Below are 15,661 nucleotides of genomic sequence, written 5' to 3' on the forward strand. Positions count from 1 at the left end.
TTGATTATGTAAACTAGGTAGACTTTTACTGTCAGAAATTGTCATTGTGTTTTGATGATCCAGAAAATTGGTTTCATAAGAAGTAAAAGCAAGAATTATATCCATTTAAATTTAGGCCAGGTCACATTATGCATGTCTATAGGGGGATGAGAGAAGGCTGCTTTCTATTTGGGGAGAGGCTGGTTATAAGTTTTTTTTTTCTTCTTCGCTTATTTGTTTCTCTGCAAGGAGGATCAAGTGGATGGAACCACTTTTGTTTCAGACCTGAGTAGAGGAGAAAGAGAATAAATGCTGCATGTAGGAAAGGAAAAGATAAAGAAAAAGAAAGAAAAAAAAATCACATGCTTATTGCTGATAACTTCAAACAAACTTTTCATTCATTGGCTCAACTCAAGAATTCCAATTACAATGACTATTCATAAGCCAAACAGAAGGGCTTGAGTCTTACAGGCTTCAATTAATTAGACTCAAAGCAACTTATTATTGTTTAAAAACTAAGACAACTAATAGGTAACCCACAAAGACACTCAAAATAAGGATTCCAACTACTAAAACAACTATTACGAATCCTACTAAAACTAAACAAATCATAAACTTTTCTAAGACTGACCCCAAAGAAATTGGACTCAAATCTCATTCTAGGCTGACATCCTATCAATAAAATGGTCCAAATTCTCTCAAGCATGTTATTTTTACAAGATCTTCTTCTCCTTGGACAGACAACTTATTGATAACCAATCTAATTACACCAAAATAATGCAAAATAGATAAGTTTTGAACCCTAAAAATAGGATGAAAGAAAAATGATGTAATTCTATCTTCAACTTTTCAAAATTCTATAGATCTCTGACAAGTCTCTACAAAATAATTTGACTCTAATACGACCAATCCTATTCATAAGGCACTCAAAACTAGAAAAAAAAAAAAAAAAAAAAAACCGAAAAGTCCAAATTACCAAAATTATGGAATTGCCACTCTATAAAGAATTGGGAGCAGATTGATTTTTTTTCTCCATGGATTCTTTCCCAATTTCCACGCCTGCATAAAAGACACCATCTAATAGGATGCATTTCAGTAATGAGAAGATTGACCCACAGGGTTTATAAGTTTATTAACAAATTGTGATATTAATAATGCAGCAGTAGAACTTCTAATGATGTGTTTGGTTGCCGAGGAAGGGAAAGGATGGGAAGCATTTTGGTAGAATATTCCACCTTTCTAGTGTTTGTTTTGCAAGAAACACGGACTAAGAAGAGAGTGGGATGTGGGTTCTCAATAGTTAAGCTCCGGGGTCACACCAAAACAGTGAGACCCCGCTGAGAAGAGAAAATATTGGGCAGAAATGTAGAAAATTTCATCGAGCTTGTCAGAGAACCAGGCTCGGGTCCTAATTTTCGGACTATCCATCCTCCAACGGTTAGTTCTCCGGCGACATTTCTGCCATCCTCTCCCGTCTTGCTTCCATTTTGGTATCATTTTCATATGTTTGTTGATTTCTTCTCTGTCCTCAATTCGTTGAATCGCCCCTCCAACCATGGTCGGTCGGACTGTATTTTTTTTTGCTTCAGGTCATCACAAACAACAAAACAGGTGATTTCAGCTTTAGGTCATGACAAATTTGGTTTAATATATTTTCTGTTAAAATTTTCTTAGAAAACAAACACAGGAAAATAAATTTTGGCCCTACTGTTTCTCAGGAAACAAACACTAGAACTAGATGCAAAAATAAAAAAAAATATATATATATTCTTTCTCATCCCATCTTTTCTCGAAAACCAAACGAACCATAAAGGAGTTCAAATGAACATACAAGTTCTTTAGTTATCCAAGGGGTTCAAAAGACTGAAATTAAACCAACCAAAAATGCATCATGGAGAGAGACAGTAATTCCACCGGTTCATGACATATTGTTAACAATTTAACTGAAGCGGTACCTTTCGTAGGTAGATCATACGATATATATGGAACTTAGTCTTCCGTCTGAAGCCAAAACATTGTCAAGAAACAAACCTTGGCAAGTTTTTTGACTTTATTTTGTCCCATCCCCAAAAGGATAAGCATGAGATATAACCAAATTATCTACAAAGTCATATAAAACCTTGAATTTGGTATTGAAAACATCCTTCAAACCTTCACTCATCCAAACTGGGAAAGTAACCTTACTTTTCATACCACATGTTTTGGTCAGATCACAATAGTAGAGTCCATATGAATGAAAATGAGTTATAAACAGATATAGTGGTCGAATGCTAATGGCGCACATCAACAGCCACACTCACAAGTAATCTGCTCTTCCGTTCAAATGAAAAAAAAAAAAAAAAAAAATCAACGGAAAACAAATGCCCTGCCAAATCTAACAAAATATTGAATTAAATATGATATGAAACTCTAAGTTTATTTTCACAAACAAGCTGATCAACACTCCATCCAGACCTGAAACAACAAATAATCAAAGATCGCTTACACTATTATCAAACACCTTGAAATAAATAAGAAATCAAGTCCAACCCCAAGCCATCCAGTTCCGCATGGTTCCACCTGCACATTCTAAACCAAAAAAAAAAAAAACACCATTATAAGTACCAGCTTCAAGTGTGTGTGAGAGAGAGAGAGAGAGAGAGGGAGAGACCTGTACTCGGAGGTTTGAATGACGCTGTGGATAGAAAGTTGGGCAGACCCAATATCCAGTCCCTATGTCACAATTCCATAAAAAGACTGAATTTCCGTTTTACTCATCCCCCATATTTGCAAATACAGAGAAAAGACCCGGCTTCTCACATGTGTTATTTCTTGAGTTCCTCCAAAGTTCACCGTAGAAAATTCTCCAACTCTATTGTTTGTCTACTGTCTTGACCCTTGAGAATCATCCTTGGCAGGCGGCTGTTGTTGCTGCTGCATGGGGCCAGTGGTGCCACGGCCCTGGCCCATCTGCTGGTAGAACTGGCTCAGAGCCTGAGGATTCAAAACCCCAATATGACCGTCTTGAGAAAGCCCAAGCTCCAGTCCCGGAAGTTGCTGGTTGTTTCCACCCATGATTGAGCTAAAACTCATTGGACCCAGATTGGAACCTGGTAATTCAAAACCGTGGAACCCAATTCGAGTCATGTAATTAGAACTCTCGGTGCCCAAATTCGATGTAGATGGAGCTGAAGAATGAACAAACCCCGGCCCAAAACCACTAACAGAGGGCCATAGGCCTGTGGCCACATGAGATCTACCCAAATTATTTCCAATCACACTCCAGTTGGTCCTACTGCCGGACCCAATACCGGGTCCCAACTCGTCGATCTTCGACTGGAAGCCGGCCGAAACAGAGGTTCCCTGTTGAGAGACAGAGCCCCCTGCAGAAGCAAGTGCCGAAGCAGGAATCGTTCCAGTGCCTGTGGCAGCGATTATGGATGGCTCCGCTTGCTGTAATAACCACTGTATTGTTTCCCCATCAGATTTGTGGCCCAATTCTCTTGTCAACTGGAAAATCCTGGCAGCACAGAGGGCTGGCATCCTTATTCTTCTCCCCCTCCCATCAACCTTTGTGTGTCTGTCCTTGGTGGAGCTCCTCTTGGGTGCTAACTGCTTCTTCCCCTCGTCCTTTTCTGCAATCACAATCTGGAAGTCCTTAATTTCTGCAGGCTTGTTATCTCCCATCTCTGGTTGTGGGAGACTCAAGAACTTGGGCACCTCCTGAGGTTGCTTGGAGCCCTTAGGATCCATGAAAACAGGAAAAAAGGGTCTCTTTGATGAAGAAGGTGACCTGAAAAGGCCTAGACTTTCATTGGTGTTCACTCTTTTTGGCAAGGAATGAACCTGCTGTTTAAAAGACAAAAAAAATAAGAAGAAGAATTACAAATTGAGTTCCCAAGACCAAGATAACCACCCTTTCAAAATTTTACTTAGCATACACAGTCAAAAACATTAATCTCTCTCTCTCTTGCTCTCGCCTGCGGGTTTCTTCTCTGTTATATATCGCCCTCTTTTTCACTGTAGCGGGTTTTGACTACCTTGATTTGATAGCCCCTTTAACTGCCAATTTCACCATTTCAGACTCAGTTGTACATCAACCTCTTTAGTCTTTCCAACATTCCATGTACTCCAACCATCATTATTTCTCTCTGCATGGTAATTTATTCATCTGTTGCAAGGAACTCAATTGCCGATGTGGCATATTCTGGAGGCACAGCTGGCAGTCCATCAATGGAGTAGAGGGCTTGCTTCTGTACCACTCCAGGCCCATCCTCATCAGGAAAGGAAAGAAAACATTAGAAAGAAAAGAATGATGGAATCAACAACCAAAAAGAAATGGAGTGAGAGGCGGGCTGTTGCAATTAGAATAAGGTGGGGAATTTGAAATTTTCTTTTTTCTGCTTTGCCAGTTCATGGGCCATCTAGAGTTATGTTTTATTTATTCCTCTATAGCCAAGGTTGTATTGTATGGTTCTTGGCTTTCACAGATGGATCGGACTCGTTACTCGTGTTTTGTTTAAAAAAATACAACAACAACAAAAACAAAATGGTCATCAGAGTTGGGAAGGGAGAAGCGATGCAAAGAGAGAGAGAAAGAGGGACATCCACCTGAAGGGTGTTCTGTTTTTTATGCTGGAAAAACTAAAATAAGTGGGTACTTGTCAAAATAATACCCCGAGTTTCGGTGGATACCAATACCCTACATCAGAAAATGACAGAAAATCCCTCGAATTCCTCTCATCTCATGACAAAGATGCCCCCATTTTATGTGGGCATCCCTTTTTCAATTCAGCATTAATGCAATTGACAAAGATGCCCACACACTTCTTTTTAGGGTACCCCCCCCCCCCCTCAATTTTCCTTTTAAGTAAGCCTTGTCTGATGGATGTTTTAAACTTTGATTTTTGATAGATAGGTACAGCTTTGATAGTCGACTGGGAATCTTACTCCTCTCTCTATCTACCCAGAAATGGCTGCCATGGTGGCAGATAAGGAAACGTTACACCTGATTTTTATCCATTGAGAGCGTTATCATTATATACCTCATATTTTTTGTTTTTTAATTTTTAGAGCCAACGAATGTTGACTGATGAATGATCACTGTAGGTCACTAATGGTGAGAGCATGCTCATTGAATCATCTCTCCTTTTTTTTTTAATTAAAGCTTTGGGAGTTTTCGACGGGCAGGAATTAGGATAATAGAGCGTGTTAGGTGGGGGCAGAAACCCACAGACAAGACCAATCAACGCAAGGCTTATCCAGAATCGTCGTCTATCTATGGAAGTTCCTCGTCTTATTATGGCCAGGTCACTCTCCACGTGGCTCAGTAGACAGTTACCAAAGAAAAGTCCAGTCACCCATCTAGAAAACCCCGGTCCCGGCCTCTCTCTTGAGCAAAAGCAAATTATATATTAGACAACACTAAACCTGGCAATTGGGTCGGGTGGATCGGGTTCGGGTTGGGTCAATGTTTTCGGGTCGGGTTGTCAAATGCTAGATCCTAATCCTAAATGTTTGGGTTAGGATTGACCCATGGGTCAATTTGGATCATCCTAAAAAATTTAAAAAAATAAAGAAAATTACATGAAAAATGTCAAAATTAAAAGAATTAACTTTAAAATTTCAAATATAAAATAAAAAAACTTGAACATTTAATAATTTAAAGAGTAAACAATAAAAAGTAAAGACTAAATGGAAAAAAATTAAAGAGTAGAAATTTCTAACAATGCATAAATAATCCCAATTAGACTTGATAATCGGGTCAACGGGTTGACTCATGACCCAACCCAATCCAATTTTTTTCCAGATTGGGTCGGGACAGGTCATTTTTGCATTCGAATAGCTAAATATAAAACCCTAATCCTGTTTTTTCGGATTGAGTTGGATCGAATTTACAGGTTGGGTCAACATTTTTGCCAGTCTAGACAACACAAAGTACCCCAAGGATTGACGTGCCCTTCGGGGGAAATTCTTTTGTAAAACAATTTACTATTTTTGTATTCTAAATTTCTAATGACTAAAATTAAAAGTGCCCTCAAAGATGGAGTTGAATTATTAAAAGAAAAATAGGTTGCCTAATCGGGTCGATTAGGTTTACTTTCCTGGACTGGACGATGATACCACCTGATTACTCCTGTCTATATTATCCACTTTGCATTTTGTATTTCGCGGAATAATATCAGCCGTCCAGCCCGTCCTTACTCCTTACTATTCTTACTTTAATATTTTAGTTTGGAAAACGCCCACGAAAGAGGTTAATTTTGACACCCTGCCTGGTGGACATAAGTGGCTGGTTCAGGGAAAAGGTCTACACGACCTAACAATCCTACACGTCGCACTTCCACACATGGCAAGATTCATCGGGTCGTCGAAAGATGATGTAAAACTGTGTTACTGGAGAAAGAAAAAGTTCATTTAAGGCATGATTTGGGTGGGGTTGAAAGCAATTTCATTTTCACTACTGCAAACATATGAGAGAGTGCAAATTCTCAATTATTTTGGTTTCAACTTTCACCTTATTTTATTTACTTGCAGTATGCAGTGCAGATGAAGTTAAAGCTGATCACACAAAATTGGACCAGAATTTGCATTCTTACCATTTACAGATTCATACGTTTAATACTATTTGCACTACAAATTAACAGATCTGAATCCCAAAAATTACTAAGTAAATGCTGATTGGCACGTTATTAATCTTTTATTTTTTTTATAAGATAACTATCATGACCCACCGGTGGGTTTTGATCCCCAAATAAATATGGGGCAACTAGCAACATATGTCAGCCCAAATCCATCTTCTATATATGTTCTGCGATAACAAATTAAATTCGAGACCCCTGTAAAATTAAATAAATTAAATTGAAGAAAAGAAGGTAATGGTGTTCTTAAATCTTAACTATCTATGATACAAACAAAAGGAATTGGACATCGTAGACTTTCAAATATGATTCTTATCTCACACGATGGTTTTTCTCCTGCATTTTTTTTCTGTACTTCCATTTCATTGAGCCTATAAAAGTCGGAGTTACATTTATATATAATAATGACAGTGCAACGATAATCCATATTTAATAAAAATAGGGTTTTTATTTTCCGAAGTTAGGATTTATTATATTTTTTTGGAAGAATGACAGTTCAGCCCAGGGTCAGAATCTTTAGGCCTAAAATACAGTTGGAGTGGGTGCTAGCTCGGAATTGATATGGGTTTTTGACATTTTAAATGTTTATAGATCTGTAGTGGAACTCAAAAGTCTGCATAGGGCTTATCCGTACTTTTCTGAAAATTATAAATGGATTGATCACTTGTCACACATTGACTGAAAGCGTAGTAAAAATTTCAAGGAGATTCGAACTCTTTTTTTTTATCTTTTTCCTTTTTTTTTTCTGTGTAGGTACGCATCTGTATTTTAATTCATCTATATTGCCATATGCTAAACAAATTTAAGAGATTTACTAGTTGGGACACGTGTGATGTAAGGGCTTTGTTAAATAAGAATAAAAAAATAAAAAAATAAGATGAAACCTATTTCGGGTCTAATCAGTTAAGAAAAATATAAGATGATATAAAAGTTAATATAATATAACAAACCAATCATCTATATCATTCCTTTAAAATTTGTGTAATTTATGTTTTACGATATTTCTACTATTTTATGATAAGTTTTTATAAATATTGGTAATTTATCTTGGTTAAATTATTAGGTAATTTTTTTGCAATTTCTAGTAATTTAATATAATTTATCCATAATTATTGGTAATTTTATGATAAGTCTTAGTAAAATTGTAACACTTTTTTGGTAATTTTCTACAATTTTATGATAATTTTATGCTAAGTCTATGTGCTTGGATATTTATACTAATTTATGATAATTTGTGATAATTTCTAGAAAATAATGGTAATTTATGGTAAGTAATGGTAATTTATTTTGGTTATTTGATAGTTTCAAGTAATTTATAGTGATTTGAGATAATTTACCGATAAGTATTCGTAACTTGTGCTAAGTCTTGGTAATTTATTAGATGATAATTTATTTGTAATTTCTGGTAATTTATCGTATTTTGTGGAAACAAGTGGTAATTTTTTGCTAAGTTCTTCTAAGTTTTGGTAATTTTAATTAATTAATTAATTTCATTTAAAAACTATTTTATTAATGTTTTTGGATACTTCTACTAATTTATGATAAATTGTGATCATTTTTGGAAATTTCTACTCATATTTATTTCTTGTAAAAATTATTTTATTAACTTTTTGAATGTTTCTACTAAATCATGATAAATTGTGATCGTTTCTACAAATTTCTACTATTTTATGATAATTTTGATAGTTTATGGTAAAAAAAAGGTAATTTATTTTGGTTATAAGGTTGTGATAGCTAAAAAACAGTCCTATTTGCCTGATTAATCTGTCAATCCTTTTTCAATCAATCCCACAAGCTCCACAAATTTCATGCTAGGAGTGTGGCCTTTAGATGTGTGGTAAACACAAATGATTGCATTCTTGTGTGAACACCCTAATATATTTATCTATTAAATAAATAAAATATAGAGAATTACCAAAGCTCGAGCTTTTATTTGTGATAAAGAGTTACTTTGTACTTTCAGATTTTAATATGTGATCCCGTCATTTTCATCTAATTTGCTTTCAATGTTTATCCTCTTTATCGCATTTCCAAAACTGAAGTTTTGTACTTGTTCTAAATTTTTTTTTTTTTTCATTTATTTAAGAGCGGAACAAAGGAGAATTGAAAGAAGTGTAAGAATCTGCATTCCCCCCAAAAAGAGTTAGAATCTGAAAATATGGGATAGTTCTCTCTCACACAAATAAAAATTCGCTACTCCGAATAAAAGTTCAATCACTTAAGAGATATTTGGTTCTTTCTTCATCTCGAAAAATGTAAAAGAAGTAAAAAACAAAAACATTTTTTGATTTTTTGACAGTTAGGTGTCATTAGGCATCAAATAAATTAAATAATGAAAAATAAAATCTAATTGTAAGGGAAAGCCTCCACCAATAGATGATTCATACAAATTGAGACAAATATTTATTTAATAAATAATTTAACCAAACAACATTTTAGAGGAAACACCTATGTGACACTGAACTGATGCCATTTTTCAAATTAACAACAAAGAAACCAAACACCATCTTAATCTTTGAAAAAAAAATTGAGGTCCTAAAAAATACTCTAAATCTATGTTTCACAGTTATTAGTTTTAACCTTCTCAATAACATAATATAATATATAGAAATTATGCAAGATCCCTATGGTCAAAGAAAGAAATAGGGAGGCTAATTAAGCCTGTCACCTTCTAAACAAGTTAGCGGTTATAAGCAAATGTTGTAGTTTTGGACTTCCATCCCTGAATGTCTTGAATGAATGCATCATTGCCTAGGAAAGGGCTTTGGATCTGATATTCTTCATTGTTGAATTGAATCGTTTTTTTTTTTTTTTTTGCCAAAAAATATGGTAATTGAGTTGCAAATAGTTCTTATTACTTCTTAGCAACTCTGAGATGAAAAATGTGTGTGAAAAATAGGAGAGCTTGAATAACGATAAGTGTATTGGGAGCTAAGTACGGCTTTGGTGAGAGGTTGTGAACACTGTAATTGTATATCTATTGTTGAAAATAGATTTCATCCATCTCCTTTGATGCCCGTGGATGTAAGTAATTACATCTAATCGCATAAATTAAATCTCTGTGTGCTCTGTTTTGAATTTTTTTTTTTTCATTTTTTCTATTTGCCAATCATTATCTTATTCTTTGGAGAAGTACGGACAGACTTATTACAGATTTTTGAATTCTACTATAGAATTATAAACATTCAAAATGTCAAATACTCTCACTCTATACATTAATGTCGGCCCATATCCGATCTGACATCTACCCCAAATATACTTTGGGCCTAAAAATTCTGACCCTGGACTGAACCGTCATTCTCCCCTTATTCTTAGGTTTGTTAGTACCCAACAACCTCATATTCCAATTCAATTTAGCTTCGTTTGGAATGAATATAAATATAAATATATACAATACAAATATATACAAAATAATACAAAATGCAAGGTTGTATACTGTACATATTAATATTTGTGCTCCTTCTAAACTGAGCCAAAATTACTTTAAATGTGTAAAAAAAAAAACTATTCAAATTTAATTTTAACAAGGGAATTGGAAATGGACCCGCCGTGATCACTTTTTTCGATTCGATTTGATTTGTTAGGATAAAAAAGGATATCAAAATCCACTCTTAAAAGATTGAATTTGGATTTGAATCAGATAAGATACAATCTACTTACAGCCCTACCATCATGCCAAAAATTTAATCTATGTTTTTTTCTTTTTCTGTACTTTCTTCCAAAGATGTAATACTCTGTAACTGATCTAAAATTGGAATGATATCCAAGGGTTCCGCTTTTGATAGTTAACTAGGTGGTTAACAACTGATAGGCTGCATGTGGCATTGTTTATTTTAAGGACTTTTTTTGCTTGTTTATTTTAACGACTTATCTCCTTTAAAATATCTCTATGAATAATGAGTTTTTAATTATAAAAAAGAGAAAAGTCTTTAATATGGTTCCCAGAATCACAGTTTTTACGGTCCAACTGTTTGGTCCAGGCCAAATCTTACTACACTGTTCTCTTCTCCTTTTACGCATGCCACCCAACTGAAGTTTAGAGTATGGTTTTTAAAATCGATAGGAGACTGAATCGGTTAGGGGTTCGGTTATTGGGTTGAATGATCCGATTATTCGAACTGAATGACTGGCCTATTTTGACAAAAAATATAAAATAAAAAATCGTCAAAACCGTTCAAACTGTTCAAACAGTTAATTGCTCGGATCAGCGATTTGCTGACCAAAATCAACGGTTTTAGAGAAAATCCACTTTTGGAAAAAAACAGAACCAGTCATTTAACCAGTTCCCAATTTTTCTGATCTAACCATCCGGTCCAATTTTAAAAGCCATAGTTTAAAATAGTGTTTAAGACTCAGCCCAGACTGAACAGTCAGATCATGAAAACCGACCGGAAAGCTTTTCCGGTGGCCTTTCTGAGTCCCAGTTCAATGATAGTTTTGGTGGGTTGAACAGGTACATTGCCTGGTTAACCAGTAAAACGTACCGGGACCCAAAGAGCATTCTGGTTTTTACTCCGGTCCCCGTCTTAAAACATGCATCAATTATTTGATGCAAATAATGCATACAAGTTCCTGACGCACCTCCTTCTCAAGGGTGAATTTCTTTCTAAGACACTTTTTGGGCGTTTCTCATACATAACACCAGTGTGAAGTCGTTTTAATTTATAGAAGTTTAGGACCCAATGCTTGCAAACATCAATGGAAAATTGTAATTTATCTTTCTTTTCACAAAATAAAAGAATAATAATAATAATAATAATAACTGATCCTTTTATAACCCCATTATCGATCTGTGTCGAAAGTTGAAACCAGGATTGGACGTAAAATGGGAAAGCTAGCTGGTTAGAAGGCCTTAGCAGTGATTCGACCCGTAAATTAAAAAGATGAACTAAAAATTAATTTGATCTTTGTATAATAATACCAAATGGTTTGAATCATGTCTACGAAAACTCAACCCTTGGCTCTCTTTTCAAACCAGCTTTATTTGGGGTCGACCCATATTTTTGACAAGATGATAATATTTGTGGACCTAGCTAAGAAAATTAAAGTCTTCCTTGTCCCACAAAATTTTCTACCCTAATTACACTTTCTTCAAAAGCATGAATGAATTTGCTGGGGCGAAGGTTTAGACTCAGAAATAGATAAGAAACGCAAGTTGGTGTGAATATTCTGTCCCCTTTACCCATCAACCAAGTAAATTGAATTAAACAAAAATCTTCTTTTGTGTTTGTGCTTGGGTGTTAATATTCTTAGTAAATATATATTCCGTTGAGATGTGAACAAAACTGTTTCCCCGCGCTCTTTTTTCAAGTTTTGGAGCCCCTTGGCTCTGATGGCAAGATGAAGATGAAGATGAGATTAATATATATAATGGGCGGCGTGGCAGTGTGTGCGTTTGAGCTTGCATTGCTTGTCATATGTGTTTCCCACCTTGAAGACATGGTGCCCACTCCACCACCTCCATCGTCCCCATTTCAAAGCTAGTTGTTGACATTTCAACCAATATCACATGAACTCAAATTAAAGCCCGAATCAAAAGGTTTTGCTTTATATGGTATTGAAGACATATTTTCACAGGAGATCAGTTTGGATCTGTGTTTGTCTCATTCATTTCTGCCTCTCTCTAAGTAAATTCTATCTTTTTCAAAAGTTTGGCTTTACCCATTTGAATCGTAGAAGGAAAATGATACCATGGGCTGAGCGCACCAGTTTAGTGCCCATTCTGAGGGCTTTACTGGGGGCCTTTTTTGGCTTTGCAAGCCTAAACAATATATGGTGAAAAACTCACAAATTTCTTGTAAAACAATGTTGAATTGTTAAATGATAGTATCATGGTTTTCAAAATCGGACCGGACTGGAAAATCGGGAACTGGTTAGGTGATGGTTCTGTTTTACCCCAGAACTGTTATTTCCCTAAAAATCGTTGATTTGGTCACTGTTGACCTGGGCAGTCAAACCGTTCAATGGTTTGGTCAGTTTTTATTTTTATTTTTTAATTTTTGTCAGAACAGGCCATTCATTCAGTTCGAATGATTACTCCTAACCGATTCGTTGTCCGATTGAGGTTTAAAAACCTTGGGTAGTATACTTGGCCCCTATCCAGTTGGAAGACTTGTGTCTCACTAAAGTCATTTTATACATTACTTTTAGGGTCTTAAGGATTTAGAGTTTAGATTTTAGGGTTTAATTAGGTGAGGTAGTTGGATGCTTTCCTCCAACCATGGTAGGACCCAAGTGTTCCCCTATTGAATGGGTCAACCCTAGCCCAAGCTTGATTCATACCCCACCTAACCAAACCCCCAGCCCTCATCCAAACCTAGCCCATCCAAATAATTACATAATTAAAAATATGTATTATATTTATATAAAAATATATATTTTTCTAATTATATATTATATATGTGCATACGTATATGTACAAAATAGGTATATGTATGTACTTTTGTAAATGAAGTTTATGCATATTTTTAATCAATCTATTCTTAAATTGTCCATTAAACCCAATAAATATGGGCTTAACTATGATATCATAAAAAAATGACCAATTAGGGGGTATTCATCAAAATTTCAAGAGAGTACTTTAATTGGTCAAAAGCTCTTTTAGTCCCATGTATTTCCAATATCATAGATTTTCTTTACAAAAATATATGCACAAATTCTTTGAGACATTCCTAATCTAACCCGACCCAAGTTTTATTGGATTAAGCTCAGACTGAGCTTAAGTTAATAAACTTGAACTTAACCTCATATTGAACCAGGCGGAACCCGAGGATTGGATGTGGAATGACCTTCAACCCAGCCCAACAGCCCCAACCCGCCGGAGTTGCACTCCAATAGATGTTGAAGCAATTCTATGGGCCAGGGCTATTTATATAATAAATATTAAGATTCATGCAAATTATCTATGATATTTTGGTAATATAAATGTGTAAGGAGAAAAAGAAAGAAGATATGGAAAAGAGTCACATCTCAACCACAGGGACCAATTTATAAGCTCCAAATAAAGCAAGAATCTTTAGCACTGAAGGCCTTGATAAGATCGACGTCACTGTTATCCTCACGTCACATGTCACCTTCTAGTTTTTCCTGTACTGTAATAATTGAACCCTAATAATTATATATATTAGAAATATAAAAGTAGCTGCTTCTGCCACAGTCGTCTACACACGTAGTGTATCCTAATTTTTGGTAAACAAACAATTTAAAAGATACCCATTTACACGTCAGTAGCTGCTGCCATCGTCAAACCATCTGATTTTGTGTGTCAGTAACACGTAAATGTACTGTTTTGATCTACCAATCGTGAATTAGAGCCACACATTTTTATTATAAATTGAGAGATGTGTGACTCTATTTCACTACGGGTAAAAAGTGAATAGAAAAAATGAGTAGAAAATTCTAAATTTAAAATAAACTAGATCGTGCATGTATATATTTTATTGGATGATCACAACTGATGTAAGCTCACAGAGAGGCCATTCTGATTGAATATTAGGCTATCCTTCCGACAAAGGTGTCAGAATAAAACCCTCTCACCTTACAATCTAATAAATTCACTCACCCATATATATGTTATAATGCCAATTAATGTTTTAGGCTATCATGGCTTAAATTTAATCAACCATCGACTCTGCTGCACTACAAATTAAATTAATAAAGCATGTACAAGTAGAAGTAGCTACAAAACACAATCAAGTCTAATGGAATTCATGCACTGAGTGTTAGGATCAATAACGTGTTAGGCTGGTGATTGGATTACACAGCCTAATTTCCTGGCTATTTCTATTTATTTTTTATTTGGTAATTTAATTGAATAAATGCATTTATTTAAGAAACATATATCTAATAATTTTATACCATCATTTATTGGCAACTTTCCCCCTTAAGTGAAAAACTTATTTATTCATAAAAAAGAATTATTTACCATGAAATTCATGATTTATCGAAAAAGAGCATAAAATTACTAATTATTGATCAAAGAAAACCACTTTCTCATTGACAATTTTTTTTACTTCATCTACCCAAAAAAAACAAACAAACGGTAATTTACTACAAATTAATAAAAAAATTACACCAACTTATGTTGATTCCGTTAATAAGATTTCCAACTATTTAGAATAGAGACCTAGGATCAAATCATGCAAGTTTGGGGGCTAAGAGGGGGATGGCTACCCCCGTTTAGACCTATGAAAAAAACCCCAAAACCTAGAATGGAGCTCTAGATTTCTAGGGTTGGACAGACTTATAACCCCCATCCCCCCAAAATAAAAAATAAAATAAAATAAAATAGGGGAGAGGGAGTACAGTCTATTTATTCCAAAAAATAAGAATATTGCAATACTGGATCTGCTCCTCACAGCTGGTGTCTCACACATACATTAGGAACATCTCCCGTATTTATTTGTCATTATTCATGGGAGATGTTTCTAATGCACGGTGGATGTGCATGTGAGGCGCCCATTTGTGATGAGCAGATACTGTCACGAATATTGCATGCCCATCACAAAATCCAAGCAGCAGAAGTAAATATATTAAAGAAGAGTTTGGCTTCAGTCAGGCAAAGCCCATCCGAACAGTCTTTACTGCTTTGCATTGAGAATATCTCTATACTGATGTGTTTTATTTTATGGGGAGATATTCCTAATACAAAATTGAGAAAGGCTGTTAGATCGGTGTGGACACAGGTTTTGATTTTGCTTTCGATTGAGTCCGTCGAACCTATTAGTGCCAAACTTACAATATTATTTCATGCCGATGCCGTCCTTCTCTACCGGATGGAGAGAATCCAACAATACAATATAATTTATAGGCTAGACATCACCACCAGGACCAGGACACTCACTTTTTAATTTGGTGCTGTCAAGTCAAGACTCTGCCATGAATCTTTACCCTAAAGCTTCTCTTACTCCCCTTTGCATCGATAGACAATGGATCACCCGTTTAAGCATCTAAGCTTTTGTGGTGCATTGTCATCATCATCACCTCCAACCACCTACGTACATGTCATCTCATCAGTCATCACTCGAGAGGTAGTCCATGTCGACATACAACAACTTGCATGA

General features: G+C 35.3%; 1 pseudogene across 2 annotated transcripts; it reads right to left on the reverse strand.

Annotated features, from left to right (window-relative positions):
- Positions 1-2,340: 2,340 nt before the first annotated feature.
- Positions 2,341-3,985, reverse strand: LOC148853459 (transcription factor TCP20 pseudogene; annotated as a pseudogene). Of its 2 annotated transcripts, none has more exons than XR_016095066.1 (3): positions 2,779-3,985; positions 2,630-2,691; positions 2,341-2,547 (listed from the first exon to the last, which is right to left on the reverse strand). The product of XR_016095066.1 is annotated as a transcription factor TCP20 pseudogene, transcript variant X1 (transcript). The 2 variants fall into 2 exon arrangements; XR_016095067.1 differs by having other exon boundaries at positions 2,341-2,538; positions 2,779-3,841.
- Positions 3,986-15,661: the final 11,676 nt, after the last annotated feature.

Source organism: Nelumbo lutea, chromosome 4 (assembly GCF_056320005.1).
Source record: "Nelumbo lutea isolate HS-2025 chromosome 4, American lotus-T2T, whole genome shotgun sequence".
NCBI lineage: Eukaryota > Viridiplantae > Streptophyta > Magnoliopsida > Proteales > Nelumbonaceae > Nelumbo > Nelumbo lutea.